Source organism: Protopterus annectens, chromosome 7.part1 (assembly GCF_019279795.1).
Source record: "Protopterus annectens isolate FY-2018-M chromosome 7.part1, PAN1.0, whole genome shotgun sequence".
NCBI classification, from domain to species: domain Eukaryota; kingdom Metazoa; phylum Chordata; order Ceratodontiformes; family Protopteridae; genus Protopterus; species Protopterus annectens.
Window position 1 is genome coordinate 369,781,374 of NC_056740.1, and position 19,093 is coordinate 369,800,466.

General features: G+C 38.1%; 1 protein-coding gene across 1 annotated transcript in view; it reads right to left on the reverse strand.

Annotated features, from left to right (window-relative positions):
* FAM107A (family with sequence similarity 107 member A) overlaps positions 1 to 19,093 on the reverse strand; it is a 1,773,139-nt gene that overhangs the window by 1,445,321 nt on the left and 308,725 nt on the right. The window lies entirely within an intron of this gene.

Here is a 19,093-nt window from a genome sequence, read left to right on the forward strand (position 1 = left end):
AATTCTATTATATAAGGGGACCTTCACTGTGTCACTACTAGACAGAGGCACAGTATTCTAAATCTATTCTGTGCATTTTGTACCATTTTATGGGGTGGCGAAAGCCACATCACTATGACTAGGCTTACAAATGCCCCAGGGCAGATAGCCTAGTGGTAAGCATGTATGGGGATGTCACTTGATTCGGGATTGCTCTTTACTTTCTGCCACAATAGTAAAGCATATGTTTGTGTACTTGCCGTCATGTTAGTGTTTGCATCTGACCCACAGGAATATAATACTGCAAAGAGAAATTAACCCATCCACAATGTCACGTGATGATACGCAGGATTATACATCCAAAAAGTTATTTTTTTGAACAGTTTACTATTTTTAATAAGTTTAAGACAGAACACAGTTCATCTCTACTCTAGTTTCTTCATTAACAGAATTGATAGAATTGGGGAAATGGCTAAAAATAAAAAATGGGAGAAATGCACCATACAACTGGGCATACACTGTGACTGAAGGAGCACAAGGCCACCAAGTGAATGACTTATGTGAAATGCTAAAAAGAGAACAAGCTCTTTGGAAAATGGTGCCACATAGGCACAGAAGCAAAAATGAGAAGTAGTTTCTTAAAAATGAAATAAGTTACATTGCAGCAAACAAAGTCTGAAGAATGTGCCATCCACGTGAGAAGCCATCATTCTTTCCTTTACACTCAAAGCATTATTTCTTCTTTGTAATTAATCATTATTTAATGATCAGCTGAATCAGTTATCATATCATCCATATCGACACTCAGTTTGCCAGTGTCATTAGTACTTCAGAGTAATTTGACATAATGTGCCAGTATCATGAGTACTTCAGAGTAATTTGTCATAATGTGCCAGTATCAAGAGTACGTCAGAGTAATTTGACATAATGTGCCAGTATCAAGAGTACTTCAGAGTAATTTAACATAATGTGCCAGTATCATGAGTACTTCAGAGTAATTTGACATAATGTGCCAGTATCAAGTACTCCAGAGTAATTTGACATAATGTGTCAGTATCATGAGTACTTCAGAGTAATTTGACATAATGTGCCAGTTCATGAGTACTTCAGAGTAATTTGACATAATGTGCCAGTATCAAGAGTACTTCAGAGTAATTTTACATAATGTGCCAGTATCAAGAGTACTTCAGAGTAATTTAACATAATGTGCCAGTATCATGAGTACTTCAGAGTAATTTGACATAATGTGCCAGTATCGAGTACTTCAGAATAATTTGACATAATGTGCCAGTATCATGAGTACTTCAGAGTAATTTGACATAATGTGCCAGTATCATGAGTACTTCAGAGTAATTTGACATAATGTGCCAGTATCAAGAGTACTTCAGAGTAATTTTACATAATGTGCCAGTATCAAGAGTACTTCAGAGTAGTTTTACATAATGTGCCAGTATCAAGAGTACTTCAGAGTAATTTGACATACTGTGCCAGTATCATGAGTACTTAGTAATTTGACATGATGTATGAAACAATGGTTGCATACATTTGCCTTTTACAGTACTGTTTCTGGTATTAATGTCTGGTATTAGTTTGCAATAATGTTGGCAGAAGTTTGCCTTTTATGGTATTATTTCTGGAATAATTGAAAAAAGTAATGAGTTGTAAGGTGCAGCTTTTCTTCACCTTGCTGGAGATGATGCTATTAATGTATTTAATAATGTTTAGTCTTACTGAAGAACAAGAAACACATTTATCTTTCATTAAAAACAACTATAAGCAGTACTGTGGGCCTAAAACGATCCTGCCATTTATTTATTTGTTTTTCTCTTTAAGCCAAGATTCACAGGAGTCTATTCATATGTGACTGAGTGAATGCACACAGCTAAATACTAGTGGTTATGGGAACTACATGATTAATGGGTGACAAAATCATCTGTGACATTAAAATAACAAAATTAGATGTAAGTTACTGCTGAGTCCAAATTACTATACAAAGGAATGAATATGTGTACAGCAACTGAAATAACCAGCATTCAGATGACAAAATTTGCTGATGGTTTGGTTGTGTGAAAAATGAAACTGTAGCAAAAATCCATTAGTATTAGAAAGAATAATAATGTTAAGGCAACATACAATGTAAGATATTTTTCAATCAATATGGGGGCAAAGAAAGTGTTTTATGCATGATTCTTATGAAGCAGCTAAAAACTGAGACATAAGTAGCTCAGCAGTCATTAGTTTGTTCAAGGTATGGGTACCGGCAAGATAAGAACCCATTTTCAGTATCCAGACAGAAAACGCAGAAAGAGTGAACTGCTGAATCAATTTTCTGAAGTTTACAAGTTTAGAGACAAGAATGCAGGTCAAAATATGTTTTTGCAAGGGAATGATGCAAACAGTGGTGGTGACTGTGTATTATAATGTTAAATCATTCCCAGACTGTCCCACCTAAAGCTGAACATTGTTGAATGCAGTTGATACATCTGTACAGATGGTGTGCACTGTTGTTTTTCTGGGTGTTGAAACGCAGGTGTTATCAATATAAAAATGACTAGACTGAGAAGCCATCAATATGTGTGAGATTTATATCATTTAAGTTTTATACTGCATAATGTGATATCATAACTGAAATTGCATTCAGAGAACTGACTCTGAATGGATTACTATCAGAAACCCATTTTACTGACTTATTATGGTTACATACTAAAACTCCTGAGTAAGAGCAGTTACATTGTGTGTATATAAAATGAAGAACAAATACTACTGCTTCAAGCTATATTAATAAAACAATCAACTAGTTTGGGGAGGCATACTACGGAGCAGTTGATCATGATAAAGTGAATGGTAGATGCGACTGCATAGCACTAGAGGCCGCATTGCATTTGCCGAGATGATTTACTGTCTCTTAATTCACATGTGCATGAAGTCAAAGATATACAGACTCCCAGTGAACATGATTTACCCGTTCGCAAAACAAATAATTCCTCTGCTGAAGATATTATTTCATGGATTTTTCAGTCAGACACTTCAGAAATTTGTGAAGTATAGCCTGTTATGTCTCATAAGAAAAGTATAGTGAGCAATGACATAGGGTTAAAGAATGAAAACAAAGCCTCAGCTGCAATGTTTAATTTGATATTTTTAGACATTTACTTATTTATCTACTGATTTGGCATGCATACCTAGACAATGTGGTATTAAATAGAACCCAGGAATGACAAAAACTACTAGTTTCACTGAGACAAAGAACTGGAACTAAAATTAGTGGAAGACATGGTCATCATTGATAAACAAACTGGTCCTACACAGTTGGTTAACAGCATGGTGACTGTAGTTAAAACTGACATAATTCAAATTTGCATTCACCCATGGGAAATGAATAGATCAATTTTTTTTAAAAACAGTTGAAGAATTGGGCTGTATGGTGCCAAGTCATATATTTCTCAGTAATAGATCCCACTCAGACTTTCTAGCTTATCACATTGGACTCATAGACTGTTTAGTTTTGGTACTCTACTGGGCGGAAACAGATTTCTCTGAATGATGTTTAGAATTTTGTCTGCTCTGGATGTGTTTCAAAATGCTGTGGTACAGATCACTGAAGATGTCATAAACATTACAGATAATATTGTGACATGTTCTGAATCTCTAGAACAACATGATAATATATTAAAACAACTGCTTTACCTGGTAAGAGTTAATTTAAATCTAAACAAGGAGAAACACCAACTATGTTTAAATATTATCAAGCACATATGACATGCTTTAAACAAATGCACATGACCAGCTCCAGAAAAAGTGAAGGTGATGGGCCAAATACAGTGCTAGCCTGATAAATGCTCAGTGAGATTTTTGACTATGGTGCAATTTCTATCCAAATTAATTCCAAATGTATCTAAGGTGTATATGTCATTGTAGAAGTTACCTCTAAAGGATATTTTCTGGCAGTGCGAATAGGCACAAAAATGAGGTTTGTACGTCTGAAAAAAATAATGATGGAACGACTGGCGTGATACTATGATGTGACAAAGGCAGTGGCATTACAGGCTGATGTTATTTAGGCTGGCAGTGGGGCAGTGCTCTTTCAATAAAGACAACTGTTCAGTTATTACTCAGGAACAATGATTAGTGCAAAGATCTGTTGTGCTTAAACTGAAGAAGAACTGTTGGTTATAGTCTATTGATGGAACAGATTTTACAAATACGTGGTGGTGTTGCGGTAGCATTGTCGCCTTACAGTTAGACGTTGCCTGTTCAATTCTCAGTTAGAGTGTCTTCTGTGTGGCAACATGCATGAATGGGCGTTCCTTCGGTGAAAGTTGTGCGTTAGGCCCGGCAAGCCAGCATGTAAAAATCTACTGCCAATCATTAGTGGACTGGAGTTCCGCTGTGGCGACCCCTAACCAGGAAAAGCCAAAAGACACAAAAATGTAAGGTAAAGTCACTGTGGAATGTGACCACAGTCCATTGCAGAGCACATTTAAAAAAACACTACAAAACTCTGCTGCAGTCTAGCATCTATGTATGTAGAATATTACTTAAATATTTTTCATGAGTGCTGCACACAAACCTAGCAAGGAAGTATGCATTGCTGATGCAAGTTTCTTCATACATTGCTGAGTTACTTTTATTCAAGTATCATGTGTCTGAAGAATAAGATGCCGAGGAAGAGAATGTTGATCACTGTTTTCCATAGGAAATCACTGCCAGGGGGATTTCTGAGTGTGTGCTAGTGGTGATTCCTTTGGTTTGGAAGATTTCTCCCTTCTTCATGTTTGTACAGCCACAGAGTTAGTATGTAAAATTAGGAGGGTGTAGGGGCTTATTACCCACTGTAAAAATGCTTACAGCTTAGTTTTAACCCTAATGCATTTCAGATAATGGTTTTTGGCATAGTGGCATGTTGGGATGTTGAGATTTGGGTTTCAATAGTAGAAGCACTGATGGATTATTACAGTTTATATAGTGGCATGTTGGGATGTTGAGATTTGGGTTTCAATAGTAGAAGCACTGATGCATTATTACAGTTTATATAGTGGCATGTTGGGATGTTGAGATTTGGATTTCAATAGTAGAAGCACTGATGCATTATTACAGTTTATATAGTGGCATGTTGGGATGTTGAGATTTGGATTTCAATAGTAGAAGCACTGATGCATTATTACAGTTTATAGTTACAGAGCTTAATTTCAGAAATGAAGAGAAAATCACCCTGCTCCATGTCTGAGATTTATGTAATCACTCCTGTCGCCTAATGTTAGAAGACTAGTTGCACAATTTTACCTATCATACTATATATCACATGGAATTAAAACTATTTAAAAATGACATACTAACAGATTGACAAATGTCAAGATAAACATTTAATTTCCACTTCGGCTATACTACATCTTCTGTGATGAACTTCAGGAGTCATATGGACTGTTGTTCACATACAGTAGAATGATTTTACCAAATCGACTGTGTAATTAAACGCTGGAAATTATTCAGAAGCACACTAAGGCATTGTCAAATGTAAGAAAACGGCACATGGTATTCTGCTTTGGCCTGGTGCGTCATATCAAATATAATGTATGTCAAAAATGTCTAATGTGTAACATGTTTTAAACAAACAACACTAAGGACACTTTTTAACTTGTGAAATACTACAAAAAATAAAATAAAATAAAGAAAGAAAAATAGTTGCTAATTTTTTTCATTTCAAAAACAGTCAGCATCTCATCTCTGTTCATTGTTATCCTGCATCCATCTTTTTGGCCACCCTGCATTGTATATTTCAAACAGGCCATCTACTGCTTCCTTCCAATTACTCCTGATTTCAGTGTCTTCAATAATGCCTCCAGAGTTGAGAGAACCTTGGCAACAATATCCTGACGTCATCAGATTGAGAGATACGACTTTATAATTAGTCATCACACTGATGAGATCCATTTTTTCATGTTTTATCTCTGATAATTGTCCACATTTTGTCAGTCAGGAAGTTTGTGCATTTTGCAACATTAGACATTTCAGAATGCTACCTTTTCACTGAAGCATCCACACTGTAATGGACAGCTTGAAAGAGACGTACAACCTGTGCAAAATATCCAGAAAGTGTGTATTCCAGTTTTAAACAAGATCATTCTGTTCTTAAGTGTAATAATACTCCTACTGCATCAAGTATGGCTGTTAGCATCTCAGTTATTGATAGGAAGAACAAAGAAAAGTTCATCTCTTCTACTTCATCCACAGAAATTACGAAATGTTCAGTTTGGTTAGTTTGGTAGAAAGTTCAATAAAATAATGTGCTTTGAAAGAACAGCTAAGTGATTGTGTACATTGAAGCCAGGAGAGATGTTGAGAATACAGAATCCAACTGTCAGTCTCTTGGAACAAAAGCTGTTGTGACTGACCTAGTAAATACCTAAGATCTTAGATTGTTAAGGCTAAGGAAAGTGTATGCCTTTGACCTAACAAGAGATATATATAAAGACAGAAGTGTTCTCAAACCAGGCTTCCAAGACACCTAAAATAAATGTAATTTAATGAGATGTGATACCATTCCAGGGAAAGAGACAGCTCCTGAGATGTTTAATAAACTTGATTATGATTTTTTATAAGCTAATATGATGTTTAACCCAAATGTTGTACAGTACCCAAAGATGAAATTCTTCCAGGTATGACCATTCGTCAACTACTGACTATATTGCACCTACATTTAGTAAATTAATGAAGAAGTCAACTAGACTGAATGATTTTGAAGCACATTATGACAGCAAAACATGAGATATATAGCTGCTATTAAACTAGTTCAAATTCATCTTCCAAATTATTTTTTGAATTGAAAATGTACAATTGCATTGTTTTATTCTGTGTGCATGAATAAAGCATATGACTGTATGGATTCACTTTATAATCTCGAAATACTGAAATATCGAATTTCAGTATTTCAAGACCATAAAGTTTAATGTTCAGAATGGTGAAAATGCATAACTGTGAATTCAAATATGTTGAATTCATGGTGATGGTTTAACAGTACATGACATGGAGTGTGTGTGTGGATGGTGTCCGGTTTAGTGTGCGGATTTACATGTGATTTCAGGTAAGTGACTACTTTGTAAGGATTTGGGGTAGGTTTGGAAGTGTATGCGAGTGTGTTTGGAAGTTATACTTGTGGGTTAGGCTAGGCAGGTAAAAGTATGAGTGTCTAAATGTTGAATGTAGTGGTGTTTGTATATATGTGGTGTGTGTGCGAGGGACTATAGAATGTCTGGTTGTGAATTTGCTGTCTTTTCTGTTTGGTGCAATTTCGGAGTTAGAATATATAAGTAGGGGGTGTGGGGGTGCAGGGGTCCTGCCCCCCTGCTTATTTGTAGTGTAGGTTTGTTAGTTTGTGTTTTCATGTTTGTGTGTTTATGTTTTTTTTTTTTTTGTAGTGTGGGTAGTGTGGTGTTTGGTGTGTTTAACTTCACGATTTTGAATTTTGCGGTTTTGGTGTTTCGGTATTCTGTAGATTCGACTTTATAGTCTCAATATACTGAAATTTGACTATTTCAGTATTTCGAGATTATAAAGTGAATCTGACTGTATATATCATGGAACATAGAAGCAATGCAAGCCAAGTGATTACAGGAACCATAAGATGCCTAACCATGTACACCTTTAAGCAGAAAGACTTAAAAGTTCTTCCCACCCTTTATAACCACGTGATTGTGCTCACTTTACCCATTAAGCAGAGCCATACATGATATCCTTGATGTAAATTTGTGTCTACCTATCCAATTGTCAATGCTATCCTTAAAGGTAGACAAAGTTGTACTTTGCTTAACCTATAACGGTAACTTATTCCATGACTGAGAAACCATTAAGTTAGGAAATAATCCCTCCAGCAAGTCTTGTTTATTTGTCCATGTGAACCTAGGCCGCTGACGCAGATGTTTGTAGAGCCATTCGTTTTCTGAAGTTATAGGAGGTCAAATAACATCGGGTCTTTTGTGGCTCACAAAGTGATACACAGGTCACTTTGGAGCAGCTGGCAGGCTACTGTTGATAAGGGAGATTTACTAATCTGTTGAGAAGGTTGAATGGCCTAAGGCCATTCATTTCCTTGGTTAAAACAATTGTTGGGGTCTTTCCAGATGAACAATATGCTTGGATTTGAACATAACAAAGGTGGCATTATATTCAGTAATGGGTCTGGTAAGAGAAGAGTACAATAGTAAAATGATTTCTGAAGATTGTGAAGATATTCCCTTTGAAATTAAATAGGCCAGATAGAGGGATTTCCTTACTGTAGTAGAAGCTTGATGATTAAATGAGAGAGTGAGAAAGAGAGATGTCCACATCAGCACCTACATCTTTTATGACCATATCTGTGAGTAGTACCACTTATAACATATGAGGTGAGAGTAACGTCTTTGCTGACCACTAATGCTCAGCACTTCCATGCATTTAGCTTGAGACTTTCTCAGTGTATCAGGTGCATATTCTTAACCTTGCTGTAGAAGTTTAGCATAAGTGGCTGAGTGCGGTCATCAGTAAGTTTAATCGACCACAACTATCCAAATAAATGCCTAACATGAGATGGCCCATCACTGCTCCCTCTGGACCCCAATAATTACAATATTATGCTCAGAGGGATTAACATTAACATTTACTACTTGGGATATTTTGGATAGCTAATTTACAGTCCAACAGGAAATATAAGGGGTTGATTTAATATTGTCTAATTCTTCAAAATTATTGGCATGGGGAATAGCATCAAAAGACTTATCTAGGTCAAGATCAGCAGTAAGCATGAAGTGACCACTGTCTACAGCCTTTGTAATCTTTTCAAATAAATTTATTAGGTTTACAAGACAGGAACTGCTCTTCACAAAATCAAACTGAGTGTGGTCTAGATCAGTTAAGTTTCCTATATATGCATAAATTAGTCCTGCTATGATAAATTCCATGGCTTTACATGTAATGCTGGTAAGACTGAGGAGTCTATGTTCGCCTAGGTCTGTAGAGGTGTAACTTGTGTAGGAGAATCACAGTGGCCATACTCCAGGAATCAGACACAAAAACCTATGTTTAACAGTTTACATAGAGGTTCAAATAGTACATACTTATCACTATGTTATCTGGCCCAATGAAAGTATTTTCTTAGTTTTTGACAAAGATTCTAAGACTTGTTCCAAGACAATTCCAATGGAAACTTCATTTTCAGGGATAATGGAGACATGAAAGTGAGCAGGTAGGGCAGAGTTTGCACTAAACTGGTCTGCTAGTATATTGATTTTATCTTTGCAATTAGAGTACATGATATTATTATGGATGAGCTCAGTGCATTCTTAGAAATTGTTCCTTAATTTACTCATACAGTTGATGAAAAATTTGTAATTTTTATTTGGTATCTCTAGCAACCTTAAATTTGTACATTTTCTGATACTGCTCTTATGTTCTTTGCTGGCATATTCCTCTGTGGTCTTGAGGCAGGGAACTGAGCATTTCTTACAAGGTTTCAATACTTTCTTTCTCCTTTTATACAGTTTATTAATATGGGAGGTCCACCAGGGAAGGTTATTCCTGAATTTACAACTATATTTAGGGTGTACATAGTGGTGGCAAAGGTGGATGAGTTTAAATACTTGGGATCAATAGTTCAGAGTAACGGTGACTGTGGAAGAGAGGTGAAGAAGAGAGTGCAGGCAGGATGGAGTGGATGGAGAAGAGTGTCAGGAGTAATTTGTGACAGACGAGTACCTGTCAGAGTGAAAAGGAAGGTCTCCTAGAGGGTAGTGAGACCAGCTATGTTATATGGGTTGGAGACAGTGGCATTGACAAAAAGGCAGGAGTTTGAGCTGGATGTGGCAGAGTTAAAGATGTTATGATTTGCAATGGGTGTGACAAGGGTGGACAGGATTAGGAATAAGTATATTAGAGGGTCAGCTCAGGTTGGAAGGTTTGGAGACAAAGCCAGAGAGGCAAGATTACATTGGTTTGGACATGTGCTGAGGAGGGATGCTGAATATATTGGGAAAAAGATGCTAAGGATGAAGCTACCAGGTAACAGAAAAAGAGGAAGGCCTAAGATAAGGTTTATGGATGTGGTGAGAGTGGACATGCAGGTGGTTGGTGTGACAGAGCAAGATGCAGAGGACAGGAAGAAATGGAAACAGATGATCCACTGTGGCGACCCCTAACGGGAACAGCCAAAAGAAGATGATGATGATTTAGGGTATACAAGTACAGATATTTCTTTATAGCTGGTAAAAAATCAGAGATGAATGTGGCATCTTTTTCTCTCTCTCTCATACGGCTCTATTTATGGAGGAGTATTGGGAATTTGTATATGTTTTGTATATGCAAACCACAGTATGTTTGCCATTGAAGAATCCCTAGTTTAGTTTGTCTAATTGGTCTAATTTTTAGCCTAGTCTAGTTTGGTGATGCCATGGTATCAGTAGGCCTGACAGAGAAGATGACTGATTTGTAGTCAGATTTAATTAGCAATAAGGTGATGCATGGTTAGGTACAGTTAGGGGCTGGGTTGGTAAAGATCATGTCAATGGTAGTACAGCTTCTAGTGACTAATTTTACAATTTGTACAAGTACATTGGTATCAACAAAGTCTAGGAAAAGCTGAGCATATCCATTCTTAGATGTATAAGTGTCACAGTCAGTATTTGGGTAATTGAAGTCCCCTAACAAGCGGGTACTTGGTATGATATTTAACCCCTCAATGGTGTTAAGGTAATTTCCATGACCTTTGGGGGACACTGGAATGTATAAGAAGCAAAGAAGTATTAGCTGTATTTATTAAGGATGATATGGATCTTGAAGAGCTCCAAGTTATGGTTGTGGATAATATTATATGAGGCGATGGTGTTTCTGGCAAATACAGTTACTCTCCCAAACTTACCCAAGGACTTGAAAGCATGACAGATATTAAACCCCGATATATAAGGAGTTTTGTCATTGCACTGAAACCATGTTTTAGATAGGAATGTGTCTGAGTTGCAAGAGGTCTTCAAGTTCTGACACTTTTTTATTTAGAATCCTGTGATAAACTGAGAGGCTGTCAGCCCAGCTAGATAGAATTTTGTAAATAATTCTATGTCATTTGTAAATATTTATAGATTCCACAGGCTTGTTGGACAAATGTACGAAAACCGTGTTATGTGCTAAGCTTCAAAAATGTAACCACAGTGTACCCTGCTGGAAGAAAGCTGATAAGTAAAGAATTTTACAACTGTGTGAGATCTCAAGCTTGGAGACAGGATGTCTGCAGCTGGAAATTCTTTCTATTGCCCTAGGACAGAGACAATTACTAGGTTTCAAATGTAAAGTATATTTTATTGCTGTGGCTTCCCGTCAGGTGCAGATTACAAAGAAATGTTAAATTTTAAGTTCTGTGAGCCTGGAAAACTTAAGCAGAAGTATAAAGAATGATGTAATCTGAAATGACTCAGCAATAATGTGCATTATCAATTTAAGGGCTATCTCAGAAAGTAAGAATGACATGTTGTATTTTGCTCTGAAGCTGACAACACCTCACCAGCACTTGCTTTGCTCTGTAAGTAAGACCTAGATCTTAGTATTTTTGTTAGAGATAGATAGGAATATAGCCAGATTAGTCTAGCTGTTTTCTATATTTATGAGAGACTGTCTTACAATGTTGTTTTAAAGTATTTCCTGTGAATCTGAACTCTCTAATGTCATTGTGTTGAGTTAATAAGTATTGTGTTGTGTATTTATTATTAAATAGATTTAAACCTTTGAACTGTGGCTGTTTTGTGTAGAGATATTTTAAGCTCTTAGCGTGCTTGCATGTATTTGTTGATGCTGTATAAGCCACTGCAATAGCCTTGCTGTTCACCACACCTATGAACTGGATAATAATAACATTGCACAGTAGAATTGGACACCCTTTGGTAAGGGCGTTTAGAGTAGCTGATAAGAGTAGTTGGTGGCAGTGTTTATTAACTTATAGCCTGGGCTGAAGGGGGCATAGCTAATGAGCTGCACTCTCAAAAGCCAAAAACACTGCATCCATGGGACCGGACAACATCCCAGGCTGCATTTTATATGAACTTCAGAATAGACTGGCTCCCCACTTAAGCACCATGTTCAATAATAGACTCACATCAGGCTTTGTGCCCACTGAATTGTGCACAGCAGCAGTTATCTCACTCCACAAAAGGGGAACCACCAATGATCCCGGGAACTATCAACCTATTAGCCTGATGAGCCTGGTCTGCAAGGCCATGGAACGTATCATCATGGAACTCATAAACAAAGACATTGGTAACCTCCAAACTCTGGATCCCACCCAGTTCAGGTTTGTGAAAGGCAGATCATGCCTCCTGAACCTGATCTACTTCTTTGAGGCAGTCATCAAAGCCGTAGATGAGGGTAAGGTGGTTCACACAGCCTATCTTGACCTCACCAAGGCTTTCGACACCATCCCCCATTCTGGAATTATAACTAAACTCACTAAACTAGGTATAAATCCCTACGTCACAAGATTGGTTGCCAACTGGCTCACTGACAGAACCTACACTGTAAAAGTTGCAGACTCCAAATCTGACCTCGAAGCAGTGACAAGTGGAGTACCACAGGGTTCCGTCCTGGGACCTCTCCTGTTTGGTATCTACTTTTCTGAAGTACAGGCTAACACAGAATGCCTCTGGCTAATGAAGTTCGCAGATGACTACAAACTAGGAGCCATAGTCAAATCACCAAATCATGTGGTCATCCTACAGAAGGGCCTCACTGAGACAGATGCCTGGAGTCAAAGCCATGGCCCCAAGCTCAATGCCAAAAAGTGCAGTGTCATCCCCTTTGGTAAAAACTCTGTACCCATGAACTACCACATAGGCAGCAATCTACTTAACACCGAATGTGTGATAAGAGACCTTGGGACCCAGGTGGACAGTAGTCTCTCCTTTGATAGTCACATCGCCATAGTAGTCAGGAAGTCCTTCTACATGGCACACCTCATCATAAAAGGGTTCTCATCCAGGAAAAAAGAGGTCATTGTTCCCCTCTACTCGACACTCATTAGACCCATTATAGAGTACAACGCCCCTTTTGGAATGCACCTCACAAGACATCTGCAGCCGCTAGAAAGACCACAGAAGTACCTCACAAAGAGGATTACTGGCCTCAAACAAATGGCCCAAACTGACCGCCTCAAAAAACTCCAGCTTTACTCTGTAGCATACCGCCTACTCCGAGGTGATCTCTCCCTAACATATAAAACTATGTCAAACCCAGAGCTGTTGGATATGCTACACCTAATGAAATCCCAATCCCTCCGAGCTACATGGTCTAGGGACCCAAACCTTGTCACCACAACACACAGGAATGCTGGAGGGAAAGATTCCTGTCCCAGAGACTTTCCATACTCTGGAACAGGTTACCCAACTATGTCAAGCAAAATTCTTCATTAGCACTCTTCAAGAAAAATCTTGATGAGTGGATGGGAAATAGGAAATACACCCCGGGGATCACTTCTGTGTCTCTGCTCGACAGTGGCACAGGAAAATAACTTTCTTGGGTGGTGTAAGCCAGGGAACCTTGTTGCTAGGCTTATGCAGGCCCTTGGGCCAATAGCCTAGTACCTACCTATTAACCTATGATCCCATGAGCCTGTGCCAGCCTTCCTCAGGAGTGTCTGTGTGTTTGCATATAAATCAAATCTCAAAGTGTGTGTGTGTGTGTGTGTGTGTGTGTGTCAGCTACTTGGGCAGGGACATGAAGCACTGGTTGGACAGAGAGGGTACTGGAGGTTTTGGCTTGACTACTTGGCTGAGATCTGAACCTTATAGTTGTGCCAGTGGGGAGTCTTATTGGGGATCTGGAGAGAAAGGGAATAACCACCCCCCAGACTGACTGTGATCTCTGTGTGCTCTTAAGGAAAATTGTACTTTACTGTGTGTGTACTTGTTATCCTCACAATATGGACACCCCTCACTGGTGCTAGTGGTGAGGACTGAGGCTCCTTGATTACTGGCCCAGCGCACAGGCATCACATCTCTTACCACTGAGTAGTGCCAAAATGTTGCTGTCCAGATTTGAATTTGCGTTTGCTAGGAACAAATGTCCAATAGGGGCCTCTGCTTAACAAAGGCACTATGAGGGAAGTAGAGACTTTAACCAGTATGGAGAAGCCCTAGTGTGAGAGGTGTAAGCCATCCCTAGTGAAACAGGAGGTCTTATCTTCCATCTCATTCTATACCAACACATATTGGATCCTCTTATAATAACATCGACTACTCAGCCACAATCTACTACTGAGGACCAATGTCTTCCCTGCGTCAACACATGTATAACAAGTTCCATCATGTTTCTCTGCATGTCCATGTGAAAGGAGTGCCTTAAGTCTTTCATTCTCACATGACAAGCCACTAGGTCATAGTCATATTTGTCTTGTTTAAAGCACACTGAGGCACTTGTGATGTCTGGATTCTGGTACTATTTTTTTCCAGTCTGGAGACTGTATGCCTAACTATAGAGTTACCTATGACTAAAGTATTCTGCTGTGTAAGGCCATACTTACTGGAAGTTATGGTCTTAGGTCTGCTTTCCTGGTGACTGTTGGGAATCTCAGATAAGGAGTAGATGTTGCCTTGTTTGCTGGAGGGTGGGATCTTTTAGAGGATGTTCTAGGAGGCTTTGACAATTTTTTATAACCTCAGCATAAGTTGTGTGCTTAGTGGTCTGTTGGGAATGATATAGTATTGTAGCAGTATGATGCTTACTAATAGTGAGCTGATGTGAGAGGTTTGCTTATATGTTTTTTAAACATTTACATCTTTCACATGTTGTACAATGAGTTTGTACAAGCAGTAAACAGTCAGCAAGCATAAGGCATTTGCTGTACTAGCCTAGCATACTTCATGTAATTAGACTGCCCATGGATTGGGTGAGAGTAGACTGCTGAGCCAGGCTAATAGAGAATGGAGGACTAGGGCTGGTCGTACTTGGGGACTGGAAGAAAATATAAACGACCCTGAAGATTTATAAAGTATGTATTTATAGTTAACTCTGAGGTTAGGTAAGATGGTATTTAATCTAGCAGTACTTTGTGAAAAAACAGAATAAGGTTTTCCAAGAATACTGAATAGTGATTTGCTTGTTGGTTACTATCTGATTTCTACTAGTGCTGGTCTCTCTGCAGCTGCACTAAATGTCAGGTGACAGGTTCTCTGGAGATAAACAGTCTCATTGCAAATGCCACATGAGTTTATAAACGTGTTGCAGCCTTCTTTTGGTGGATGCCCTGAACTGTACTAACAGCAGCTAAAAACAAGAAAGCTAAGCGATATAATAGTCTATAATTAAAACTAAAGATGTTGCCACTGAAATGGCAACCAATCCAATTAGGTAAGCCCATATACACTGCCTAATCACAGGTAGCGAGGAATTAATGTACCACTGTTCCTTCTCTGATCAGGAATATAGCAGTAGCACTAATCCTAAGGTGGTTCCACTGATTGGCAGATTCTAGAAAGCCTAGGGAATAATGTCCTTCTGCCCTTTTCTCACCGGGAGGAAAACAGCAGAGCTATTCAAAGGCTAATTCGTGAGAAGCAGTTTTTACACTCTCATGTAGTCAGTAGTATTGTACAAGATGTTGCAGATATTAAAGTTAAGATGGAAAAAACGGGTTCATACTCTAGGTACTGTAGTGTGCCGCCAACTGATTGGGAAGATATGAAAGAGAGGGTAAAGGACACTTTTAATTATCTTGGGGTAGTGCTTCCTACAGTAAGGATAGGCAACTCAAGAGCCAGTTAATTTAAAAGCACAACAGAGTCAGGGTACAGATCAATGGCAGCTTCTAAAGATTTAAATGTTTTCCTATTCTGCTTCTCTTACATCAAAAATGTTACTTTTCTCATTTTCTCAAATAAGTTAAACTTAATCCATTTGCGGCCAGAAAATGGAAAACACATCTTTGCTAACTCACCGTATCAAATAACATTTAAAACAGCAAGAAAAAGAACTTTAAAGCAAAACACAGTAATAATAAAACAAATTACAAAAAAAAAAAAAAACTACAATAAAAAGAGCAAAAGACAAGAAACAAAGCTAGTGTGCAAACCTTAAATGAAGAATTTCAAAATGGTTACACAACAGCAGCAGTCAAATGTCATTGGCAGCTTCCAAGAATTAAAACTGATTTCCTTTTCTGGTTTCCTTAAATAAAACAAATGTTACTTCTCAATTCCTACCACAAATCAGCTAGATGTAATCCCATTGCAGTCAGAGAGTGGAAAATACAGGTCTGCCCAAAGTCGCAAAACAACCCACTAAACAAGTGTAGTGGGTCCAAAAACAAAACAGTGTAAGAAAGTTCTCTGTGTGGAAGATTTTCAGTCCATATATCTCTAGTTAATCACTGTATATTAATCAGATCAGGAAAAAGTAGTAGAAGTAGCCAACTTAAACTCATCTTAAGTAAAAAAAAAATATATATATATATATGATCGATATTTCAGAAGATCGATCTTCTAAAAAGTGTAAAAAAAAAAAAACAAATACAAGAAGACGTTACTGCAGGGGGGTAAGCTCCCCTGCACCCCCACACCCCCTTACTTAATTATACCAACTCTGAGATCACGCTACAGCAGGGAATAGGAACACTTCCCATTCTGCACTGTATTGTCAGTGTAGCGCGATCTTGGAGTTGGTATATTTAAGTAGGGGGGTATGGGGAGTGCAGGGGGCTTGCCACCCTGCAGTAATGTCTTCTTATATTTGTTTTCTTTTACACTTTTAGAAGATCGATCTTCTGAAATATCGATCATATGGTCTCGACCATATGGTCTTCGATATTTCAGCAGTTCGATCTTTTCAAGTGTAACTATATATATATATATATATATATATATATATATATATATATATATATAAAATTGTAAAGAATTACTAAGTATTCGAAAGTAATCCAAGCAAGGCAGGCAGTCTGTTTCCAGTCAAAAATCCTTTATTAAGTACACAGACAAGTGATCCAAGTAAAACAAAAATTGAGTAATAGTTTCCTCACAAGCTTTCTAAATATATATATACTTTTTATCAGGCAAGGGAGTGGTTTATTGTGCTGTAAACAAAGTGTTATTGGTACACATGTTAAATTCACATTCCTCTTGTTTTTTTCAGTACACCATCTATTAATCATTTCTGTGTGGAATTTAAGAGTGTGTGATCCAGCTAGATTACTGGACAAGCATGTGGTTAATCAGCCTTGGCAAGGAGAGGTCTAAGCTCCTAACCAAGAAGGCAAGTGGAGCACAAGAAAAGTTACCGTATTTCAAAGAGAATGTTCTGATCGACAAATTATTGAGAATCACCTAAGAAGACTCTCACCAAAGCCTATTTTAAAGTCTAGCAATAAAGATAGAATGATTAACTAATCTGAGTGTACATTGAAAACCTATAAATGGTGAGCCAGTAAAGATATATTTTTTTATGTCTTCTAGAATTGTAGCAATAGTCCCATAGTGAGTGAACTTTTTAGCTACAAGCTTGCAGTTCTTCATAGGATGGTCTTTGTATGTATGCATGTATATATGTATGTATGCAAGCATGGATGTATGAAATGATTTATTTATTTATTTATACAAGTATGTATATATGTATATATTTATTTGTATGTTTTTGTCAATCAGGGTAGAGTTTTGATAAACATGGATCTTTTTTCTTACTCAATCTGGGATCATTGCCTAGTTAAATTAGGTAGCGAAGTAAATTAGTTAACTAATTCACTATCCGGAAAAATGCTATGAAATATTTTACTAACTCACTCCCCTACAAGGGATCTTCTTAATCACAAGTAAGTCTATCAACTCAGCAGGGGACTCCCTATATTCTTGTGATGTCTCCATGCACTGGAATGCCATCTCTCCACAAACAATGACTGGAACACTCTCTTGCTTCAAAATACAGGTCAGACAGCACCTTGCTCAGTCATGGTCATGCACAATCATCCTCATGCTTAGTCATGGTCATGCTTGGTCATCTTCATGCTCAGTCATGGTCATGCATGGTCATCCTCATGCTCACTCACGGTCATGCTTGGTCAACCACATGCTCACTCATGACCATGCTCATGCTTAGCCATGGTCATGCTTGGTCATCGTTATGCTCAGTCATGGTCACATGGTCATGCTCGGTCATCCTCATGCTCAGTCATGGTCATGTGTAGTCATCATCGTGCTCACTCATGATCATGCTCATGCTTACTCATCCTCATGCTCAGTCATGGTCACATGGTCATGCTCGGTCATCCTCATGCTCAGTCATGGTCATGCTCTACACCACGTTGACTACCTCAACTCAAATTTGTGTTTCTCATTACTCATCTTTCATCTTCTGTCCTTAGCTGTATTAACATACTCCTCTCTACATTTCATCTTTTCCTGTCTCATCTAGCCAGCCTGCTTGCTGAGACTAACCTTATCATGCTGTCCTGCCTATAATCCTGGCCCCATGTCCTCTGAGACTAACCTTATCATGCTGTCCTACCTATAATCCTGGCCCCATGTCCTCTGAGACTAACCTTATCATGCTGTCCTACCTATAATCCTGGCCCCATGTCCTCTGAGACTAACCTTATCATGCTGTCCTACCTATAATCCTGGCCCCATGTCCTCTGAGACTAACCTTATCATGCTGTCCTACCTATAATCCTGGCCCCATGTCCTGTTACACAAAACCCATAACTCCATCAGCATATCCTAAATTTTTACTACAACTACCATTCTTCCAGATACCATGCTCTTCATCGATACTAACAAATAAATCCTAATTTCACAGCATACAGTAACTAAAGATATATGTCTCACTACTAAGTTTTTGTTTATTAATAAAATACATCTAGACTATCTAATTTCTAGAGAAATAATACCTCATCATCTTATAATGAAGAGGAAGATAAAGGAAGAAACTGTTGCAGAAAAGAGGAAGAACCCAGGATTCAAAAAACTCCCTCATCAGCCTCAGTAGAAAGCTGAGATCCCTCATAAAATCTTCCAAAGCTAGTTATGAAAACAAAATTGCCAAAGATTCCAAAGACAACCACAAGGCATTCTATAACTATGTTAAGAATCTAAATGGCAATACTCAGATCTGCTCTGAGCTA